This window comes from Pyrus communis, chromosome 4, assembly GCF_041283825.1.
Source record: "Pyrus communis isolate YQ-2024b chromosome 4, ASM4128382v1, whole genome shotgun sequence".
Taxonomy (NCBI): domain Eukaryota; kingdom Viridiplantae; phylum Streptophyta; class Magnoliopsida; order Rosales; family Rosaceae; genus Pyrus; species Pyrus communis.
In genome coordinates this window covers 13,795,968-13,821,674 of record NC_142568.1, presented here as the reverse complement: position 1 = coordinate 13,821,674, position 25,707 = coordinate 13,795,968, and the positions used below count along the sequence as shown (strand labels likewise).

The following is a 25,707-nucleotide window of genomic DNA, read 5'->3' as shown; positions in this document are numbered from 1 at the left end:
ATGGAAATCATTGTTGTGAGTGCACCTGAGGAAACATGGAATGCTGGGACAACCGAAATAATCCTTAGCCTGCCCCTGGTTCATGGTAGTTGGGCTGGTGTATCCTTCTGGTACTCGTCTGCCCCCGGCGCGCTATTAGGCTAAGCTGCTGCATTTGTCAAAGCAGAGGTTGTCTTTATATCCAACAATTTATGTGGGATAGTCCCGTCTGCTCGATCTTGTCATTGAAAGATGACTCGCTCATGTTGGTCATGTCTTATCGGAGCGCCTTGTCAATAGCTTTGTTGTGCGGGAAATTGCACAATCGCTCGGTCATGAGCCTTTCTACTTATTCCTGAATTTTCCTTTGTTGGGAGTGGCAAAGCTCTCGGCTGTCCCAGTCTTGACTTGTTGGTTTAGGCTGCTCTTTTACGTGTTCGGCTCGTCTATGTCGCGGTAGCGGTGCATGTGGTAGATTCCTAGCAGGCGAATGATTTCGCAGGCTGCTGGTTGAAATTAAGCCGGATTGAGTGACTGATTATCTCCGCCCGTCATGCTACCTACTCCGATGTGATATGGAGGATGCTCTTTGCGAGCCTAGCCGTGAATGAACATTTTGCTTAGAAGGCTACTTATGTTAATTATCGGAGTGTGGCCTCAACCGTGAATGTATGCTCGTCTGTGGGCCTAATCGAGAGTGCACGCTCCTCCATGTGCTAAGACAAGAGTATACGCTATCTCAGGGCCCAATTGGGAGTGTATTCTGCCGAAACACTAGGTTCGTGGCAGGTCGAGTAGCTGCTTGTCAAGACACTGCTGAAGAGGTTCTTTGTCCACCTATCCTTCTTCGGGACACCTTGTTTGGAACACGTTGCATCTTCGAGCGCTGCAAGAGCTGGTTCACCAAAGTCGTCTGTTGTGCTAAGGCGCTCGTCAACTCTATGACTTGTCAAGACAAGTGTTATTCGCCATTTGGATTGGAAGAGCTTGGAAGGAATGTTTCTCCTTGAGCAGTGGAAGTATGGTAGACTTCGGGCATGAGATTTGAGCTGGGAAATGTCAAATCCACAAAAAATATGGTGAAAATGCTCCCGGTTTGATCATCGATCCGGAAATTTAGAGTCGGAACAGTTAAACTAGTCTTGGACCGATTTAGGCTACTTGGAAGGCCACGGGAGCAGACTGGGCTGCGGGAGCAGGCTAGGCCACGGGAGCAGGCTGCTCGGTGGGAGCAGGCTGCTCGATGAGAACAAGTTGGACCACGGGAGCAGGCTAGGCCATGAGAGCAAACTGCTCAGCGAGAGCAGGCTGGGCCATGAGAGCAGTCTGCTCGATGGGAGCAGGTTGGGCCACAGGAGTGGGCTGCTCGACGTGTGACACACGTGGGTGAGAGGCTAGGGCTTGGAGTAACATGGCTTGGGTCATGGCCTTGGTGCCATGAGCCTTGGATGGCACGGCTTGGGCTTGCTTTGGTTGCACGGCTCGGGCCGTGGTAGTGGTGCCATAGACCTCGCCACGGGTGGCCACCGCGATGGTTCCGATGATGGAACCTTGTGGTGGTGGTGCCGCTCCCCCTAGGATCACATTTAGTCTCGTGGATTGCCGCGGTCCCATTTCTTTTATATTGGAATTTTCACTCATAGAGTTTTCTAAATTTCTAGCCATTGTATTTCTCTTTTTCGTTTTATCAAAAAATCTTTGCAAATAAAAAATTCTAATAATAAAAACGTACGAAAAATACAAGTGGACTAGAAAATAGAGAAAAAACCTTTTTTATGCGAGAGTTTTCTACGAGTGTGAATTTCAACTCTCAATGAAAGCACCAACTTGTGGACGCAAATTTCCACCTTCTTGATCTTGGATAAAATTGCACCTACAAAACAATTAACACCTTAGGTTAAGGCCAAGAGCCTCACACGCCCATGATGAATGGGGAGGCTTTGGCCGAAGAACCTCCGATGCTAAAGTTAGAATTTAGAGAGAAAAAATGTTTGGAGAGTTTTTAGAGTTTTAAAAGAGTATGGACCTGGATTTTTAGAGAAAATAGGATCATATATATAGGGAATGGAGGTGGCTGGCCCTTAGAGGTTTTTTGTGTGAAAGTGGGTGATTTAATTGATGATTAATGGATTAATTAGGAATTAATCCATTAATTAGCCAATTAATCTCCATTTATATGGAATAATTTGTAGGTTATGAAGTAATTACCTAAGATGAGGATGAATGAGATAATTTGGAATTTGTTACCTATTTTAGACACTCTTGACTTGATTAAAGAATGATTATCCACTGCTCGTGCGTAGGGCAATCGGTGTGTCTCAAGAGTAACTTTGTTTTTTTTACCAAAAATTCACGTGCCACATTGTGATTATTTTTAGCTCTACAAATTTAACAGTCGGATCTTAAGTGCTTTATTCAGATATGAACTATGAAGTTCTTATGAAGGTAGATTTTAATTAGTTTTAGTTGTTTTTATACTATTTTAAATTTAGTATGATTGCGTGATATTATCTTACAAGTTTTTATTATTTATAATTTATAATTTTGCCCAGGTCGTTCAAGAACACTACCAATGGATTATGGAAGATGGATGGAAGTATACTATCAAATTGTAGGACTTGATTGCGAAAATATTAAATTTTATCAAAAGCCACTGACATTAATAATGGGATTAGACAACGCAATGGGTGGTCAGTGGGCGCCCCTTTTTAATAAAAAAAAAAAAACCAAAATGCAATCTGGACGCTGATGCGAAAAGGACATTTTCTCTGACAAGATTTACTTACTATTTTTAATTATAAATAAATAAACAAAAAGATTGAATATAATGGAGACTTGTACTTCCTTTTTACACGGATGTAGAAATAGTGGCGTTTGTTACACTGGAGATGTTTAGGCCATTTTCAACCGATGATTGGTCAGAAGGTTTGTTTTAGTTCCTTGACCCTTCAAGATTCTATAAGATATTAATATTTTAATAAACAGTACAGGATTATATTTGTCTTCGTGTCCAACCGAGAGCCAGAGGACCATAGTGCTCGTTTTAGCCCAGTCACGAAAAACCGTCTCCAACCGAGAGTCAAATGGCCATAGGGCCAAACATAATTTATTATTTAAATTTAAAAACTACAACAACTTAAATTCAAATCCAACAACTTAAATTTAAAAATTACAACTATAATTGGCTCAAAAAACCAAAAAAAATAGAATTTAAATTTAATAAATGGTTTAGGTATTTATAAGAGAAAAAAAATTAGAATTTTTAAGAATTTAAAAAAAAATTGGCCCAAAAAACCTAAAAAAAAAAAAAAAATTAAATACAACGGCTAGTTGACTAGCCGCTGTATTCAAATTTTTTTTTTAAGCAATCCTGTCGATTATAACCGACAGGAAAGCTATATTTTCTGACCATCCCCAAATTCGCTACCTGGCTACTTGCAGCCAGCCCTCTAGCCCTCTAGCCCTCTCTGATTCCGTGGGGCCCTCTTAGATTCCAAAACCCTCTGGCCTAGCCCTCGGTTAAAGACGATTTTCGAACTATTTTCGACCCTCTGATCCTTTGAATTCTTCGGTTAGAGATGACCTTACATAACATGGATTCTTATTCAATGGTTGCATGGTGGCTACTGATAATTGCCATCGAAGTCAGTGCTCTTTCATCTTAATCCACACCAATGCAAAGGGTGTGCTAGAGCTAAAATTCTTGTAGTGGATGTGGTGTCCACTCTCCACCAAATTGCTTTAATTCCTACAAAGCCTGTTCCTGTTTATGTGTGCATTATCGTACTAAAAATCTAATCATTTTCGGTTTCTTCTGCTTTCCACAAACAAAAATGGAATAGAATTCTCTTTTCATTCTATTCTCATTTTTTTCCCTTCCCTCCTCTTATAAATTATTTTTTATCTTTTTTTGGCTATTAAAAAAATTAACATAAAACGTTTACATGGTTTAATCGTAATCATTCAAATAAGAGGAGAGGGGAGGGAAGGGAAGGGAAACTAGAAGGGGAGAGAATCATACTTCAATAATAATAATAGAGAGAAATTTTACTGCACCAACATTTGGTAGAATATAATTCTTAACTTAAGAATTTTCTGTCACTTAATATTACAATTTAGTAATATTTCTTATCACTAACTATAAGTGAAAGATTCGAATAAAATTATTATAACTTAGCTCATTGTAAATTTTAATTCAATCTCTTATCCCTTAGCGCAAAGAATATAAATGTATTAAAAAGAAAAACTCCATAATCTTCTCCTGGCTCTGCCAAATCAAACCGTTTCTCATGGGTAATGATTTATGGCAATTCGTTGATGGTTCCCACTATTTCATACCCTCTCAAATTGATGACCCCAAACACAAAACCAAAGAAAACGAACCCATCCCTAAACCTATCAACCTGGATTACTCACTTTGGATCGGTCATTAGCTACATCACCGGTAACTTAACTCTAGAATCTTCTCTGTAATTACATTTTGGGTGATATTATCCATAAACTTCTTTTCACCTCCTACAAAATCTCCGTTAGAGAGCTATTAGACCCACTTCATTGTCCTATTTATCCATCCATATTATAATTCCAACCACCATAAAATGTCAAAAATTTAAAATGCTATTTTCCCACCCACTTTTATTCCTAAAGTATCCTCATTAGCACTCTTGCTCTGCGCTTGTCTATAAAATTATTGCACCAATGAAGAAATAATCTTAGAGCACTCAGTGACAGACTTTGCACCATTTTTTTCTGCTGATCAAACTCGAAACCCTTTACAGAAGACTATCCTTCCTCGGTTCTTCCACACTTGTGTATTTCTGTATCAGCTCCAATACATATGCAGCAAGTCCACATTACGTATCAATTCATTTTGATATCCATTGTTGAAATATCCAACCAAAACAAAATCATTAAATTTGAACCAGAGAGTGGCTGGAGAAAGTAGAGAAGAAGCAAATTCTGGTTGCTTGGTTTTTGGGGTTTGTTTTCTTCTTCGCAATTTTTATGAGAATTAATTTGCAGTAAACGTAGAAAATAGTGTGAAACCAAAACTATTTCAATTTGAGTCGCACTGGAATTTGATCGGGTGAGTTAGGGCTTAAGGATAGATCAATCGTTTGTGAACATAAGGTTGTCTTTGCAAATGGCCCTTTACCACATAGCGGTGGAAAGGTGTTGAGCCCTTACATGACGGCGTGGATTCAAACTCCGTCGATGGTTAATTTAACAAAATCTATCGTTTGACCGAAAAAAAAAAACAGAGGGTTATCTTTGAAGGTCTTTATCAGTCATTTTACAGATGAGCAAACTTGTAATTAGAAATTTTATTAAAAAGTGGGTAGGGAGATAAGCCACTAGGGTGGGAATAACAGCACTCCTCTGTTATAGCACCACCCTTACCATTTCTTTTAAAACAAGTACTTACTTCTTGTAATTTGTATAAGATTTATTTCCAAAATAATTTTTTTTACTTATAACCCTATATTTATTTTGTAAACTATTCATTGATTAGTTCAAGAAGTCATATTTCTATAACATTCGATTACCAATTGAATTGACAATTTCTTAATTGTCATGAAAAAGGGTAAAAAGTCTAGATCTTGCATGTTCTCTAACATCCTAGTGTATAAGGTATTGGGTTTCTACCCATGAGTTCCAGGTTTGAAAATCCCCCACTCCTAAAGTACTATAATAGTTTCGAACTCTTTTCACTCTCCAAAATAATAATAAACATTTTTTTTTTATTTTTAGAAAAAGGTAAAGTGTAGATCCAATCTATTGTTCAAATATCTCACAACAACCATATTTCTGAGAGAATAAGAGTTTAAATATCTTAACCTCACTCTAACTAATACTGAGGCCTTTTATGATAAAACCTTAAACCTAACGGATTGTGTAAATGGTAATTTCCAAGTTGTGGACAATATCGGTATTGTTGGAAGTAGGTTTTTGGCCCGTCTCTCTAAAAATTTAACATGGTATTAGAGCCAGAGAGTGACCTGTACTGCCACGTGATTGGTGGATCCCCTTGGCCCAGCACGATGATGGTGGGTCCCTCGGCCCTGCATGTAGGGTGAGTTCCCTTAACTCCACATGGTTATCAATATGTAGATCTCTCATATGTGACCCACTAATTGGAGTCCCACGTGAGGGGCGTCTGGTAGTATCCCACACTCATTGCATTTCTGAGAGAAGAGGAGTTCAAATATTCTAACCCCGCTCTAACTAATATCGAGGCCTTTTGTGATAAAACTTCATACCTAACAGATTGTGCAGGTGGTAATTACCAAATTAATGATAATACTGATGTTGTTGAAAGTGAGTCTTTAGTCTGTTTCTTTGATAATTATAACTAAATGAAATACTATCAAATCAGTGTGGTGTTAAAAGTTGGTGCAATAAGTTGATGTCCACAGAGCCTCCAATTCATCGACACCTATCCTTCCCCAAAGCGTTTAAAATGTCCATTTATTTGTGGGTCTACTTAGATATTAATCTAAAGAATCATTTGAATCAAAATTCTTTTCATCACCTAATTTTAATCAAGTAAACAAATTAACATAGTGTTTCTAAACAATCAAAATGATAATTAATGAGAGTTGTTATTGGTAGTAGAAAAAAAAGGTTATCAAGTACTTTTTCCTCCTTTATTTATTTCACTAGTGCAAAATCTATAATACTATTTTAGAATGTCAATAACAACTTTTTAGTTAGATTGCTAAACGATTATCTATTCGATTCATTCTTGAAAGGTATGATATTTAAAGTGGATCTAGTTGATGGTTTAGATGCCTAACAATGATATTTATTTTTCAGAAAGATTCCCACTATGAAGGCTCTTGAGGAGAAATGACAAACACATATCCTTGTTAGCTTCTTATATAACTATGTTGAATCATTTTCGTGGATTTTATTTAATTATCCAATCTAATAATTAGAAATTAAAAAGCATGTGCGACATTGTGTGAAAATCACCTCTCATAATTGAGCGCTCAATGTTCTTGTTTTAAGCTGGCAAATGATCACTTCTCCTAAGAGGTGCAGTTTAACCGGCATAATAGGTGCCTGTCTCAGGCACAACATGTTATATGCCTTCAAAATATGTACGAAATGGAGGGCGATGTGTACATGATTGACGCGATTAATACTATTCAGCTATTATTATAATAAAATGATTATTTTTTCTCATTATCTTATGAATAATATGAGTAATTGGAGTATTTTAATATTGTTGTTATGTCGTTTTGCATGGTCATCAACATGTGAGAGACCTTTTCAAGTTCATTGTTAATGTGTTAAATGTCCCAATTAATGCCAAACGTACTCGCTTTTACATCCTCTTCTTCGGCCCGAACCAAGAAATCCGTTAGATATTATGCAGAATGTGAGTCTTGTTCTATGGTTCATCATTCCTGTACGAACCTATGGGAGAGAGTCATGATTGTGCTTTAAGAATGTTTAACATCTCTTTGGTTTCAACAGCATTGCAGAAATCAACATTTTTGATGAATAATCAGTTATAATGTCCAAAAAAATGAAATCCTTCCAAAAATCCAACCCTAAAATTACATCAACTAGACATACGAAGGCATCATTTTTTCCTCCATAAGATATGATATGGAACGGAAGCCATTGAAACTATACATTCTGTTCATTTGTTTGGACACCTCAAAACTTTAGGGTCCTATAATTCAACCCAAGTCGACAAACTTCTACAAATTCACACAAAAACTTAAAAAAAACATATACATATACATACATATATATATATATATATATATGTGTGTGTGTGTGTGTGTGTGTGTGTATGTATATGTAAATTAACAATCAAGACATGAGAAGAAGAAAATTTTCATTTTTTGGACTCCTGCAGGTCTTTCTCTTCAGCCTCCAGCTCCCATTCTTCAGTTATTGTCTCCAGTTCAGGACAAGTTGAAGTCTTGTTGTGGGATATCAAAATTGCAGGTGCAACCTCCATCCAAGAATACAACAATCTCATCTGCATCTGCTTTGCCATTGCAATTACTGATCAAACAAAAAGGCTTTCTTAATTTCCTGCTCAGCTGCTTACTTCCAAGCTGAAAGTTGGAGAAGTGGCTTTTTACGTAAGTGCTTCTAGAAAGAAATGGAGACAAAATGGCGTTTTTTTGCAGATTTGTTGATTAGGGTTTTCTAGCAGAGTGTTGAATGAAGGCTGTGAGATTTTGGGATGAGGGGGAAACAGATGAAGGTGGCTTCTTATAGGAGTTGAAATATCAATTATAATAATATGTTGGTGAGAAAAATAAGTGAAGGAAATTACACCAGAAATTGCAAGAAAAAGTAGGTCTGACAGTCTCACCCACTGATTACTCAGGCACGGGGGAACATGGAAAATGTGGTTAAAGTTAAACAATTCTATTTTAACGTGTTTTTTTTGGGACACAATCATAAAATTTTTACCTTCAATCTTAATGGCCAATCTATGTAGGGTCCTCCACTGTCCACCAAATTACTCTTTGGCTCGGGTGCCATTTCAATTTCGATATATTAAAATTAGAATACTCCAGGACCATCTCCAAATGAAGGTTAGCCAGAACACTCGTTGCATCCTTTGGTCCTCTAATAAATTAATATTTTAATGAACAGTACATTAACATATTTGCTTCCATCTCCAACTAAGGGTCTGTTTGGGCCCAAAATATTATTGTTGGGCCGAGCAGCAGGATGTGCTCGGCCCAAGGTGATGACAAATACTATGGGCCGAATAATAAATCCCGGGCCAGTTGGCAGGGTCGGCCAAATCCGATCCTAAGTAGTCCGGATAAATAGAAAAGGTCGAGGAAGTCCTGGTGCGACCAGGATTCTCGACCAGCAAGGAATAAAGCCTCGAAAAGAAGGAAAATTCAGAATCCCAGTGGGAGTAGGTTTGATCGAGTTAGAGTCGAAATGGGACAAGGACTCCCAATCCAAATCAGAATTGGTGTCAAGGAATGGGGTGCTATAAATACAAGAAATCATGCAACAGAAAAACCCCTTCAAATCAGCATACAATTGCCCCGCGCAAAACCTCTCAAACATCTTGAGATTTTTCCTTTTCTTTTCCTGCCGACACACCTTCAGTTTGGATAAACAACACTGTGGAAGCACCCGGCGAGCATCTTCAGTTTGGATAAACAGCACTGCTGCCGCAGAATCAGCCGACCGAGAAGCACCTTCAGTTTGGATAAACAGCACTGCGTCGAGGTCGACCGGTTATCTATCTAAGTCTCGGCCAAGAAGGGTTTTCGAACCTTTGTTGGCAGAGGTCACCTTGCTAGCCTTCCCGACATAGTAAGGTGTTACGAATTGCATTGCTCGGTGCACTGGACGCTGAGTGATTTTATGATTGGATACTCGCAAGTAAGTTTCAAGGTTCGGCATTCCGACGGTCGAACTACGTTTACTATCAAGACATACATCACGTTTGAGTACCTGTGCCCATATAGTTTGGTCTCGATTCGACGTGCTTATACTCTTACGAATATAATCACAGTGACCGAATCGGGCTCCGATGATTTGTGAACTCCGCAGAATTAGTAGCCTTGTCTTCAGGCTGTAAAACCCAGAGACCGAGAGTGTTCCTTCCTCGGTCGCAATCGCAAGGTAGAGAAGTCAACGACGCGCTTAACGCGGCATCAACAAATTTTACTCCTCGGCCGACGAGTTGGCACGCCCCGCATTCAACCGAAGGACGTAGTTAGCTTATTAGTTACTCGGCCTGTGCGCCACGTAGGTTTTGTAATTTTTAGAGGCAACATTTTGGCACGCCCAGTGGGACACTTGTGCTAAACCTTCGGAGTTCATGACCGTTGAGACACGGTCTGTAAAGAAGAAAACAACCATAGGAAAGTCAACAACTGACTTACCAGTGCAAGGTCTTGGGCAGGATTTGCATCCTACAAAAAATCCGATCATTGTTGCGCCGCCCGAGGCCACAAGTGTGACACGCCGAGAAAATGAAATCTGTCTCGGCAGACAACCTCACAACTCAGCGGTCCCGAATCAAACGGCGGGCATGTTTGTGGAAGGGATAGTGGAAGATTGCGACGATGATGGTGGGGAAGGTTCCGATCCACCAACTAGGTCGTTTCTTCGGAGACGACTTGATGAACAATATCGTCAGGTTGAGCATTCAATTGGTCAAAAGATGAATGATTTACTAGAAGCAATACGAAGTAATAACGATACACAGACCAGAATGCTGGAACTATTGGTTAGTAAAGCCTTCGAAAATGGCCAGGTCGGCCAACCCCGGCAATTTTCGACAAATGTGCCAGTACAAGCCGAGAGAAGGTCCGCCCAGCCGCAACCAATCACCTTAGAAAAAAGAGGTGTACCGGGAAATAGATCCGAGGGACCAAGCCAGGGAGAAGAAGCCACTTCCGTAAACATGACCGAAGTCCAGAGAATGATTGACTCGGCCCTGAAGAAGGGGTCGAAGTTTCCAAAATTCATCCATCCATACCCGGCTTATGTAGAAAGGTTTGAATACCCACGAGGTTTTAAGATCCCTGATTAGAACATGTGGCTCGGTTCACAGCGCAGTGTGGAGACGTCAATAGCGACTTCTATAAATTACGGCTGTTTAACTTTTCACTGATAGGCTCAGCCTTCGCCTGGTACATTAATTTCCCACCTAACTCCGTGCAGAGTTGGGAAGAGTTAGTCGAAAAGTTCCATGAACAATTCTATCGGCCAGGGATGGAGATGTCCGTATCATCGTTGGCCAGGATGGCTCAAGCATCCGACGAATCTCCAATGGAATACTTAACAAGGTTTAAGTCGGCCAGGAATTGGTGCTGAGTACCACTCCCCGAAGTGGAATTCGTCAGGATCGCCCTCAACGGATTAGACGTAGAGTACAAAAAGAAGTTTCTGGGGGCAAATATTCGAGATATGTACGAACTTGCTCAACACGTTAAACAGTATGATTATCTGCTCCGAGAAGAAAAGATATCGAAGTCACCATCCCGGGGGACGTTGTATAAGAATCCCACGGTTAGTTATGCATTGGCCGAAAGTGAGGATACTCAGTATGCTAGTGTGGATGCGGCCGAGATAATAATAAACAAACCCTATGTCTGCAAGGCTTTGGCTCAAGTAAATTCCAAAGACACCAAAACCCGTTCGGCCACCGAGGAAATGAGTAAGTCATCGAAAGTATACACATTCGATATCACCAAAGCTGATGAAATTTTCGATCAATTATTGGCAGCAAAAATCATCAAGCTTCGGCCGGGACATACTATCCCTAAGGTCGATGAATTAAAGGGAAAGATATATTGCAAGTATCATAATGCTAATAAGCATGCAACCAATAATTGTGTTGTATTACGGGACACAATTCAAAGTTGGATCGAGAAAGGAAAGTTGAAATTTCCGGAAAAGCAAATGGCGGTCGACGTCAATCCCTTCCCTTCGACAACAATTGGTATGGTGGATGCTCATCTTCCTAAAAACAAAGGGAAGGCCGAATACGTCCCGGTGCAGCATATCCATCAACGGAATGGTCGAACAAGACTAAAGCTTGATTTATTTTCAAATGCACCACCTACGGAACAATCGGTGCCACCTGCCGATGAGCCTATGACGAGGTCAAGTTCCAACAGAACTCATGAATCAAAGGTTTTATGTGACCATTGTAAAACACCAGTTGAACCTGGGAAGGAGACATCTTCAACACCTCCCACGGCCCCTACAACATCACCAAAGGGACTTGGTGACGGTCCACGACGTCAAGTGTTTGATCGACTCGGCCCACAAGTACAGACGAAAGACCAGGCCTCAGTCAGGCGGCGTCTTGACTTCGACGCACCTTTCTATAATGAGGATTATTACTCGCGCAATACCAACAGTTCGGGCTCACCAGCCGATCACAAAACTTTCAAACCACTCAGGACATCGGATCAACGCTGGTATAGTTACAATTCTCCGACTGCCTTATATACGGCGCTGTCTAAATCTCAAAAACGTCGCCGCCAACGGATAGATTGCATGGCTCGGGGACGAGAAGCGCAGGCCAGCCCTGCCAACCAGTGGCAACCAAAAAAGGCCGTGGAAAACATTAGTGAACGGCCAAGCCCGACTATCATGACCGAGTTAGCCGAAGGGAAGAAAGTAGCAGCTACCGGTTTTGAAACCACCATTGAAGAGTCTGAGAAACGTATCAAGATCTTTCTCCGGCCTGGGGAGACGAAAGCTCATCTAGAGCACTTTAGACAAGAGGCCGAAAGGAAACTTTCTCCGTTACCACCGCGCGAGCCATTTATCAAAACATAGGGCAAAACATAATTTATTATTTAAAAATTACAACTTAAATTCAAATTCAATGGCTAAGTGATGTCAACTAACCATTGGTAGCTGATGTCAACTAACCGTTGGATTTGAACTTTTTTTTTTTTGCTATAAATAGGGTGGATATTGGGCTATAATTCACATAACTTTGAATTCAATCTAATTCAATTTAATCTCTTTCAATTCAAGTTTGCAATGAATTCCAACTTTGAACTGGGGGTCCTCATCCAATTCCAAATTGGAAGAAAAATGGGCGCAGATGAGACGAGAAAATGAGGAGTCTGATGAAGAAGCTGAAGTAAGGCGCAACAAACAAAACAAAGTAGTAGCCATGGTTGTGGCCATGGTGTGTCAGCTAACTAAGGAACAACCTCAATGGGGTGGCTCTGTTGCTAGTATAAACCACGAAACAGAGCGATGATGCATGCCAACATGATGAACAACTACTTCAACCCCAACTCGGTGTACACAGAAGATGATTTCAGACGTCGTTTCCGGATGAGGCATCATGTTTTCGAGTGTTGATTTCGTGATGTCCAGCAGGTCAATCCACACTTTCGACAGAAGGGGACAGAGCAAGCTGCCCTGGTTTCTCACCTCATCAGAAGGTTAATGTTGCACTCCGAATGATGGCCTATGGCTCCCCAGCTGATTCGATAGATGAAACCCATAGTATGTTTGAGTCTACATGCCTTGATACTCTTAAATAATTTTATGACACAATTGTTCAGGTTTACAAAGACGAGTACCTCCGTAAGCCAAATCAAGAAGATTTGGATCGGCTCATTCACAAAGCTGAAGACCGTGGGTTTCCGGGCTCGATAAGGTCATTAGACTGCATGCATTGGGATTGGAAGAACTGTCCCACCGGATGGCAATGAGGCTTCTGTGGAAGGTCAAGAAAGCCAACTATTGTGTTAGAGGCAATTTTCTTATATAACACATGAATCTGGCATGCTTTCTTTGGAGTCCCTGGATCCCAAAATGACATTACAGTTCTTGGGCATTCACCCATCTTCAATCGCTTGACGGAATGTAAAGCACCTCAACTTGACTACTACATCAGTGGTCGTCAATACAATATAGGGTATTACTTGGTAGATGGCATCTACCCAAAGTGGGTGACACTTATCCAAGCAATTCCAAACCCTAGGAATGACACAGAAAAGTTGTTTACCTTGCACCAAGAGGGATACCGGAAAGATGTTGAGAGAGTTTTCGGTATTCTACAAGCACGGTGGAAGATCATTAGCGAACCAGCAAGAGGGTGGAGTCGAGAAAATTTGGACTCCATCATGATGTCTTGCATCATATTAGACAATATGATAATAGAGGATGAGCGAGATGGGTATATTGATGGAGAGTTCGATGACAACCAAAACGATCCAAATAGGTCAAGAAGGGCTCGTACGAAACTATATGATGGGCCTAATTTACCTTTCAATCCAAGAACTGGTAGTATCTCTATAAGTGAGAACATGAGGACGTTCCCGTGCTATAAACAAATACCTATAACAGGATCTTGTTGCACATCTTTGGGCCAAAAATAGCATGGAGTAGGCGTTTAAGTTTTATGTTGTTAAATGATTTTATTTTTATGTTGTTTAATATTGCTCAATGTTGTTTCATGTTACTTAATATTAAGTAATGTTTAATGGTTTAGAAGATATAGGGGGGGAAAAAAAAGAATTTTGACAATTTTTAAAAAACATTTTGTAAAAAAAAATTAAATTAAATTAAAAATAATGGCTAGCTCACGTCAACTAGCCGTTGTATTTAAAATTTTTGCCTTCATTCCTGTCGGAAATAACTGACAAGAATAATGAAATTTCTAGCCTGGCCCGGGGCTGGCTGGATTGGGCCAGCCGGTTAGCCCTTTGGCCTTTTTTTTTCTGTGGGGCCCATGAGCCCTTTGGCCTAACCCTCGGTTGGAGACGGTTTTTGGGGGTATTTTCGGCCCTCTGGCTCTGGACCCTTCGATTAGAGATCGCCTAAGGCCATCTCCAGCCGAAGACTGGTTAGAGGGCTCGTTTTAGCCCTTTGGTCCTCCAAGATATTAATATTTTAATGAACAGTACAGGGTCATATTTGCCTCCATCCCTAACCGAGGGCCAAAGGGCCATAGGGCTTGTTTTAGCCATGTCACAAAAAATCGTCACCAACCGAGGGCCAAATGGCCATAGAGCCAAACAAAATTTATCATTTAAATTTAAAACTATAACAACTTAAATTTAAAAACTACAACTCAAATTTAAAAACTACAAATTAAATTCAAAAAAAAAAAAAAAGGTAAATTACACAAAACTACCTCAATGATGGGTCGAACGACACTTTCTTACCTCATTTTTTTTTAAATGACAATATCATACCTCAACTTATGAATTTGTTCCAATGTCAGACCTCCGTCAAGTTTTCTGTTAATTTCTTTATTAAGTGCTAACATGGCTAAAGACGTGGCCCACTCACTAATCCAACTAGATTAAAAAATAAATAAATATATTTTTAATAATTAAATATTAAACATAAAATTATTTTTTTTATATAAAATTATGGGATCCACCCTTTCTCTCTCTCGCCTCTCTCTCTTCTCTCCCTGGACACCTGCATCCCTAAAACCCAGAAACCCTTTCCCATTTGTCCCCCCCAACTTTCCTCCCCTTCACCCTTTCTTCCCCCTGCTCCCGTCTTTTTCTGCGCCAATCACTACCGCCACTCTCTCTTTGACCTCCCCTGGCCGCTTCTCCGACTTTGCTGACCACCTTTAGCTGTCACTCACCCACCTCACCCTGAGACGTCATCATCTCGGCCGAAACTCAATCCCTCTGATACCAACAGCTCCTCTAATATTCCATCACTAGTACTAGAGCTAGCGACAGTAGCAGCCTCCAAAGCAACCTCTCCCTCCAGATGCTGCCATCTATCCTCTCCCTCCAGAAACTCTGCCTTCTAGACCCCTTCGACATCTCCGTCTCCCACCTTTGCTTTGCTACTCTCCCGCTCCGCTGCCATTTCCTCCCAATCACCTGCCTCGTCGTCAACCACAACCTCCTTTACGCCGTATCGGGCCACGAGATCAGCGTCTACGATTGTACGGACCACACGCTTCTCGATTCATCTTCCCCAAGAACTACGTAACCATTCGTCGCCATAGGAAATGCCTCTGGATCCAACACGCCAACGCCGTCACCAACATCGCCATCAACAACGCCTTAATTTACTCAGTCTCCTAGGATAAGAGCTTGAAGATTTGGCGGGACTCGAATCTCCACTGAGTCGAGTCGGTCAAGGCGCACGAGGACACTGTGAACGCGTTGGTGGTGTTGAATGACGGGACGGTGTACACCAGGTCGACAGATTGTCGGATCTGGGTGTGGTCCAACCATTCGGGGAGAAGCGCCACGTGTTGGTGGCTACGCTAGAGAAGCATAAGTCGGCAATGAACGCTTTGGCCTTAAACGACGATGGATCTGTGCTGTTTTCAGGGGCTTGCCATCGTTCAATCCTGCTGTGCGAGAGGGAGGACAATGCAAACCACATGGCGGTGATGGAGCGCTGAGAGGTCACCGGAAGGCTATACTGTGTATAATCAACGTCGGAGAAGACGGGAGCGGGGTGGGATTTAGGTTAGGTGGTTCTGGTTTTGAGTTTAGGGAAAACAGGGAGCGGGGGCAAGAAAGGGTGAGGGGGAGGAAGGTTGGGGGGGACGGGTAGGAAGGGTTTCTGGGTTTTGGGGATGTAGGTGTCCAAAGAGAGAGAAGAGAGAAAGGAGAGAGAGGGTGGATCCCACAATTTTATGTAAAAATAATAATTTTATTTCTAATTTTTTAATATTTAATTATTTTTAATCCAGTTGGATTATTGAGTAGGTCCCGTCTCTGGCCACGTCAGCATTTAACAGAAAAAGTAACAGAAAATTTGACGAAGGTCTGACATTGGCACAATTTCGTAAGATGAGGTATGATATTGTCATTTAAAAAAAAAAAAAAGAGGTATGAAAGTGTCGTCAGACCAATAGTTAAGATAGTTTTTTGTCATTTACCCTAAAAAAAAAAATGGCCCAAAAAAAAAATAATAAAATTGAATCCAACGGTAACTAGCCGTTGTATTTGAAATTTTGGCCCACTATTCCTGTCGGATATAATCGACATCAATAATGAAATTTCCAGCCTAGCCCGGGGCTGGCTGGATTGGGCCAATCGGTTGGCCTTTTGGCCTTTTTTTTCCCCATGGGGCCCACGAGCCCTTTGGCCTAGCCCTTGGTTGGAGACGGTTTACAGGCTATTTTCGGCCCTTTGGCCCTCTGGACCTTTCGGTTGGAGATTGCCTTATAGAATTCAAAATTTTCAACTCACAAAGTTTGACTTCAATTTTATAAGAATCAAACTCAGTTTTCCAATTCATTGTACAAGACATAATATTTTTTGTGCATTTAAATCCATGGAGTATTGTAACAACAGTAGTTGTGATCATAAGAGTTTGTGTGATATTTGTAGTTCTATTCTTTCACAAAAAATGTAAGCCTTCCGCATCCACACCTAACCTCCACTTCATCAACACCTACCCGTCCCAAAAGTGTCCAAATGTCGAAGTTAAAAGATAAAGTGAATGTTATATATAGATGAAAACATAATAATAATTTTACCTACTTAATTTGCCTAATCCGTTTAATTGACTGACATTTTTCAATTGTGTAGGCAACATGCCATGTCAATCTTTATAATGCCTATTTAATTGATTTGATCATCTAATTTTAATTAAATAAAAAGTGAATATAGTGGATATGACCAACAATGATCACATATTTTTTCAGAAAGAGGACTCCCACAATCCCACTATGAAGGCTCCCTAATATAACTTAACAGACAATGAGCTCGTTTGGTACACATGATAAAATTAGAATTAATAACTTACTAATTAAACATATGTTAAAGGAAAATACTATAAAATTATGATCTCTTAGGGGATATAAACATGCATTACTCATGAAGAAAACTTATTCATTCCAATCCTCCTTTAAATGGTAGAATTAGAATGGATAAATTTCCTTCTAATCTAATCATCTACTAATCCTCTCCACATTAAAAAAACCATTCATTTTCGCCTTCAACGTACAGAATATTTGGGGCATGTCATTATAGCTAAAGGGGTTGCAGTAGACCCAAGTAAAATTAAATCCTTAAAATTTGAGAGTTCTCCATTCCAATCCAATCATATTCATGCATACCAAATGAATCCAATGTTCTTGTTTCAAGCTTACAAATTATCACGAATCCTGAGAGTTACAGTTTACATATTCGACATGTTACGTGGCTATCTTGGGCATGACAAGCGACATGACTTCAAATATGTACGAGCATGGAACTCAATGTGTACTTAATTGATACGATTAACAGTATTCAACTATTATTACATTAGTAAAATGATTAATTTTCTCATTTTTATGAATAATATAAGTTATCACAGTATTTTATTCTTATTTTAATCATTTTGCATGAGGATCAACATGTGAGTCGATACAAACACGACATATATATAAATGAATAAATCCAAACATACATAGTTGTTTTATTTTATTATTACTTTACATCGTCTAAAATGTATAGTTCAATATTGTACCTTTAGTTTTAAATGAGGAAACTATATTAAATAATAGCGTTAGTGGGTAAAATTGTTAGTTGTTAGGTAGGAGGGTGAAGGAAAAAATTGAAAAAATTAAGATTATTTGAGCAACATGCATAGAGCAATCAACAATTAAAAGGCAAAAGCTAACTCATATGCACTCAAATCAAATCATACCCCTGAAATTCAAAGCCTACTGGTGTAGTGAAGCATGGGTCAACTCAAATTCACAAAAGAGAGTTGAGAATACATTATACTTATGTAGATCTTCTTTACATTTGTAAAGGCTAATCACCCAAGAAAGGTTTTTTCATTCTTTTGCTTCTTTCTCCATGGATTTATTGGCTTCTTAGAATTGGATAGAGGAATAGGAGTCTCCAAAGCTTCCAAGAGAGGAAGCATTTAAGTCTCCACACCAAGGTTGGATGGTTGAAGAGAAGATGAGTGACCAAGGGAGAGGAAGATGTCAGTGTTCTTCTCCCTTGGTGGCCGGCCTTCTAGAAAGAAAAGAGAGCATTGTGTTTTCTTATTTTCCTCTTGAAATCCCTAATGAGGTTAGGCTTATAATCCCAAAGATGTAGTCCATTTATTTTGTGATTTAATGAGACACTTTCTCTATATGGCTGGCTACACTTGGCTTAGTGAACCTTTTGGGCTTTTCTTAATTTTAAGTTGTTAAACCATTTAACTTCTTGGGCTTGATGGTTCAAGGCCTACAGGCTTTGAAACTCAAAATTAACTTATGGCCCAATTTGAACTTATTCGTATGATTAATAACTTTTAACTAATCCTAGCCACAAAAAAATTAACCATTTGATTGTTCTTGTTCAACTCCGTTATTTCTTCATTCTCTATCTTACGCAATGTACGATCTAATAAGTTCTATTTAGTGAGGTAGAGGGGATTAGAGCTCTTAAAATTCGATTGCGAATTGAAGCCAACTTTTAGTTCTCCTTTTAATGAAGTCTAGTGATTGCTAACCCTTAGGGTTTCCACAAATCATGAGTGACACTCAGCAATATATTATGCCTACCTAAGCTAAGCAGAACAGGTGAAGAACTTATTTAGTTAAAATTGCAATACAATACGGTCCTTCTCTATATCTAATGTGTTTCTCTTGTCAATATGAATATTGTGAATGTGAACTCGAATATACTTCCTAAATCATATTTATGTGCTCTGGCTAGAGACTCTTGAACCATATTATAGAGTATTCTCCGTCAACAATTTGAAGGTTAGAAATCATTTGTTGTACACTCACATGTCTTTATGAATAAATCAATGATCCGCAAACCATGAGGTTCTGATGCATCATCAAATGATCAAAGACGTATCCACAAGACAACTGTGGTGTCTCAGATCAAAGGACTACTTTGCATTATTCCAACTAGTGAGTTCTTATATGACATGACTACAAGAATTCATATTTGATCTTGTTCAATGAGCTCTCTTCGTATTGAGCATCTACATACTTGCCTTGGTGTTTTTTTATACAATGTTTCAAGACTAGTCACTATCTATTAAGGCAAGTCATAATATGTACTGATCTTACTAGATTGTCAATGCTAATAATCCTAAATCTTACTCTTTTAGATGACATTCTCTTTATTACATATCTTTGGATGTATTGTTTAGGCGTGTAACATTTAATAAGACGGTTTTAATAAAAATATTAGCCAGTAGATTACTACATTAGTTTAATATGTGAAATGTCTGTAAAGTATCATCTCATGATTGGCTTTTAGGCACATTTCCAAAAAGGGATTCGGTGGGGATCGAACTCGCACCTAAGCGCATAAGTATCATTACTTTCCGCCACTGCGGTAAAACACCATCTGCAAGGAAACTATATTTACATACAACAAAGTTGAAACTAACTGCATATTTACAACAATAATAAAGTGTTTACTAAATGTTCAAAGCAGAACTTCCTGGATTGGTTAGGATAGAATTGAAGCCCTCTGTTATCTAAGCCATTGAAGCTTGAAATTTAAAATTATTTTCTTCAATGAACTATGATTGCAAAGAACTAACAGAAAAAGATGACCTCTCTTCCCCCTTATGTGAAGAAAGAAGAGAGAAATCGCTAATTTGATTTAAGATCTATCAAAGAAAAGAAAAGGAATTTTTTTCCTATACAAAGCACAAGAAGTTGGGAAATTGGTAGGAATGTAGGGGCTTTCATATAGTGGAAAATATGTTGTATTTTTTGTGCTAACCCTAATTCTTCGTATTAGGCGTCCATTAACTCCATTACAATCAACAACATTGGCAGCATGGTTCAGACGAAACTCAAGCCTCACAACTACTTCTGCTTCTTCAAGCTTATCGGAATTATTGATGGATCTGAGTCAACGCCGCCTCAATTTCTTGCCGACTCTACTGGAACTTTCACTTCAATTCCATATCCAGCCTTTGAGGCTTGGTATGAGAAGGATCAAAACATCATCATTTGGATTAATTCGACTTTATCTGAGGATCTAATTCCTTTCACTGTTGGTGTTTAATCTGCTCGAGAGCTATGGCAGAATCTTGAATGACGTTTTGGTGGTGTTTCTCGATCGCACATTCATCAACTTCGATCGAATCTTCAATATATAACCAAAGGCACATCTTCGATCTCTGAGTATATGTAACGCATCAAAGAATACAATGATGCTTTGGGTGTAACTGGTGCTCCAGTTGATGATCATGATCTTCTCAACATAATTCTCAATGGACTTCCTGATGATTATGATGCCTTTGTGGACTTTGTTCAATTTTGACTTGCTGACACTTCTGTTAATGTTATTCATGGTTGCTTGCTCAGTAAGGAAATGGCTCTTGCTCGGAATAAGCAACATCAAAGCTCTACTGATTCTTTTCAAGCCTTCCATTCTATTCAGGCAACTTCTGATGCTCCACTTCTTCCTACACCAAATGTGCCTCCATAGCAAGCATACACTGCTCAGCCACAGAACAACTTTTAGTCCAATCGTGGTGGAAATTATCAGAGGAATAATTCTCAGAGAAATTATAACAATCGCACACACTATAATTGATACAATAATCATGGTGGAAATCGTAACTTTCGATCTTCAAACACCAGACCTATTCCTTGTCAAATTTATGAAGATCCTGGTCATCTTGCCATTGATTGCTCTAATCACATGAATCCAAATTTTCAAGGAAGAGTTCCTCCTGCTAAGCTTGCAATGTATGCCACTTCCAACACATCATCTTCTCCTCCATGGCTGCTTGATCTTGGTGATAGATCACACATGACAAACAACATCAACAATCTTCAAAATCCTCAACCTTACACTGGTCTTGACAAAGTACACATTAGAGATGGCCAAGGTTTGCCAATTCTTCACTTAGGCTCTTCTTTACTTAAAACACCTTATGATACATTTCTTTTAGAGAACATATTACATGTTACTCAATTGAAGCATGATCTCCTTTCTGCGAATATGTTTCTTCAAGACAATTGGTGTTCATTAACTCTTAATCCTTTTGACTTTAACGTCAAGGATCTTACTATGAAGAGGATGCTTTTTAGAGGTCCAGTTAATCGTGGACTCTATCTATTTCTTACATCTACTCAGTCACTGCAAGATATTATGCACATATTGCAATAAGGACATATTTTCACATTTGGCATCAACAGTTAGGTCATCCAACCTTCAAGACTTTCAAGTCTGTAATGTCCAAGTCTTATTTATCTATTTCTAATCATGTTAAGGAATTGTTTTGTTCAAATTGTATTTTGGGCAAATGTGCCAGATTACCATTTCATGCTTCAGTTTATACCACATCTAGACCATCAGAGCTCGTCTATGTTGATGTTTGGGGACCAACTCCATTAGCTTCTGTGAGTGGTTACAAATTCTATGATTTTTGTTGATGATTTCACTAAGTACACATGGTTGTATCCTCTTAAATATAAATCGGATGTGTTTCAAACTTTTGTCAAGTTTCAAGCTTTGGTTAAAAATGTCTCTAGATTTCGAATTGGTACCTTCATATCAGATTCAGGGGGTGAATTTCACAGCAATGTTTTCAAACAACATTTATCCACTCATGGCATTCAACATCTTTTGAGTTGCCCTCACACTCCCTAACAAAATGGCTAAGCTGAGAAGAAGCACATGCATATGGTTGAGACAGCAAGAACTCTTCTCAATGCTTCTCGTGTACCTCATCAATTTTGGGCAAAGACTTTTCTCACTGCAGTCTATTTGATCAATAGATTGCCTCCAACATCTAAACCATCACCATGGGAGTAATTTTTCAAGAAAACCCAAAATTATACTTTACTTAGAACTTTTGGCTGCAGATGTTATCCCTGGTTGAAACCTTACACTCACTCCAAATTGGAACCCAAAAGTAAACCATGTGTCCTTATTGGTTATAGTCTAAATCATAAAGGCTATAGGTGTCTAGATCATTCTACAAACAAAGTTTACACCTCCAGGCATGTATACTTTGATGAAGAAATTTTTCCTTTTCACCAAGTAAACATTTTTTTCCCTTTAATCATCTTAGCCACCATGTCATACTACTTCCAATCATTTCAACCTTACTTTTCCCAACTTATATCCTGTCATCTCACCTCTTAGTCTCTCTATACTTGTCCCTACTACTACACACCTTAACTCTTCTCCATCAATTGCATCTTCACCATTTCCTGTTACTTACCCATCACCTGCACCTATCCCTGTTACTTCACCATCACTTGCCATCATTCATGCACCTTTGGTTTCTTAACTTACTTCAATTTACCCTATGCAAACTAAATCCAAATATGGTATCTTCAAATACAATGCATTTACAAAAACAAAGTATCCACTGCCATCTCACATGGCCACTGAATTTGTTCCCTTAACATATCTTCAGGCATCTAAGTATCCTCATTAGAGAGCTGCCATGCATGAAGAGTTCAATGCCCTGCAAAATACAGGCACCTGGAAACTTATTCCTTCATCTCCTACATAGAATCTAGTTGGCTGTAAATGGGTTTTCAGAGTTAAAAGGAAGCCAGATGGCTCCATAGATTGATATAGGCAATACTTATTGAAAAAGGTTACAATTAGTAGAAGGGTATTGATTTTAGTGATACATTTAGCCTAGTGGCAAAACCAGTGACAATCAGAATCTTGCTCACTCTTGCAGTTCAATCCAATTGGTTCTTACATCAATTGGATGTAAGTAATGCCTTCTTACATAGGTTTCTCAAAGAAAATGTTTATATGACCAAGCCTTCAGGCTTCATTGATCCAGATCATCCTACATTTGTTTGTCACTTGTAAAAATCCTTATATATCAAAACAAGCTTCATGAGCTTGGTTTGAGAAATTGCAATCTGCATTGTTTACTATGGGATTTCAGGTTTCTCAATCTGATCCAAGTTTATTCATGTTTCATCAACCTACTTTGGTATTGGTTTTGTTATATGTAGATGATATCATAGTTACTGGCCCATCTACCACAACTTGCACTTTTGTGATTTCTTAACTTAGTGCCCAGTTTCCAGTTAAAGACTTGGGTGATTTACATTATTTTCTTGGACTGGAAGTCACTAGATCTTCAGCTAGTGTTTTCATTCATCAATCCAAGTACATCTTGGTTCTTCTTAAGAGAACTAAAATGGATGGGGCTAAACCTTGCATCATACCTCTTGGGTTTGCTAAACTTGATCTCACAGGTCATTTGCTTGAAAATGCAGCTGGATATAGGTTTATTGTGGGAGCCATTCAATATCTCACTTGGACACGACCAGATTTATCATTTGCAGTTAACTTGGCCTGTCAATTTATGCACAATCCCAGAGAACAACACTTCCAGGGAGTGAAGAGAATTCTTCGATATTTGAAGGGCACTCTTAATCATGGCTTATGGCTTCCCAAGACCTCTTCATCTCTCACTCTGAAATCCTATTCTAATGCCGATTGGGCTAGCTATTTAGGATAAGAGATCTACTAGAAGGTTTTGCATATATCTTGGTCCTTCTGTCATTAATTGGAGTGCAAAGAAACATCACATTGTTGATCGATCTTCAACAGAAGCAAAATACAGGTCTTTGGCACATACAACAGCAATAATCACCTGGCCTTGTAAACTTTTTTCTGATATTGGTTTCAAACTGCCCACTTTACCTCATATTTGGTGTGATAACATCTCAGCAATTGCTTTGGCATCTAATCCAGTTTTTCATGCTTGCACTGTGCATGTGGAAATCAATTACCACTACAGTCGAGAGCTTGTTCTAGCTAAACTATTGACAGTTCAATTTGTTTGCACTCAGGACCGAATTGCATATATATGTACTAAGTCTGTTCCTAGGCAACGATTCTTACAACTTCGTTCCAAGCTTTCTCTCCAACCTTCTCTGTTCATCTTGAAAGGGTGTGAAGAGATTATTACTCAAGATAAATGTAATAAGAATATAAAGCAGCTCAAAGTTAGTTAGCAAGGTTATTTTAGTAATTCTATTTTACCTTTCCTTTGGTTGTATTTTGGCTTCTTTGAATTGTAAATATAGGGCTTGTTTGGATGTGCTTTTAAAATTACTGAAAGTGCTTTTAGAAAAAATGTTTTTTGGTTCTAAAAGCACTTAAAGCGCTTCCTAGAAGAAGCACATAAATTGTGCGCTTCCTGGAAGAAGCACATAAATTGTGCTTCTTCCAGGAAGCACTTTAAGTGTTTGAATTACTTGCATTTTTACTAAGAATTTTATGTGCTTCTTCCAGGAAGCACTTTAAGTACTTTTCCATAATTTACTTGCATTTTTACTAATAATTGGTTCTAAAAACATTTTCACCGAAAGCGCTTTCAATCATTTCAAAAGCACATCCAAACAAGCTCATAAATACTAGTTGCAACTTATCATTATTCAATGAAATGAAAGCATTTCTCATTAGGTATCACAAGACAATCATGTCTTCCCGTGTTTTAATTTTCATACATAGACTAGCACCACAACACATTAGCATACGTTTTAAATTGTTGAGAATGCTCGACTTGGCTTTGGTATCAAAACCTTGGATCTTAGTTGACAAGTTTACTTGCTAAGAAAGAAGTTCAAATCAGGTGCAACATTAATTATCCAGCAGATTATTAATTATGCAGCAGTCATATACCTCAACAATGTAATAAAGAGCTTGGGTTTTGAATAAGACCATCTTTTCATACGGAAAAAATAATAAGAATGAGAGGTGTTAAGCATTCTACAATCCTGAAAACAGGATTCTTGGTAGTCATACAGCGGGGAAACTTAATCAGCTAGTCGCGCGAAGCTAGTAAGTTCCATGGCTCATCCGAAACGGGCTGAAATAAAAACAATTTCTGCAATTTACGAGAGCTAATTCATGACCACGAAAACTCCTAAGGATCCAAGTGTATCGTTTTCATGGACGATATTTATGTTCAACTACTATGTCGGAGTGAAAGGATGAAAACTTCGACACGCCAAAATGTTTAGTAGTGCTACGTCAAACAGCAAAGGTTGACAAGAACACATGCATCAATTGCAAACCATCGCAAAGGTTGACAAGAACACTCAAACAGCAAGATAGTCTAGTGAGCACTGTTACGAAAACTAAAAAACTCAGCACCAAGATGACTGACCACATTTAACATCTCATTGTCTTGCCCGATTTCAGAAAAGTGATTTAGAAACAAAAATCTACGTATTACGACTATTAAGGTATCAGGTTCACTTATAATCTCTTCATATTTTCCCCCAAACTTCCAAATACACAATCCATAAGCACGAATCAAATTAACGAAACAAATAAATTCGAAATTCTGCAA

The 25,707-nt window shown here is 38.9% G+C and overlaps 1 pseudogene; it reads left to right on the top strand.

Moving 5' to 3' along the window:
- LOC148697493 (uncharacterized) lies at positions 1-20,846 on the top strand (annotated as a pseudogene).
- The last annotated feature ends 4,861 nt before the right edge of the window (positions 20,847-25,707 follow it).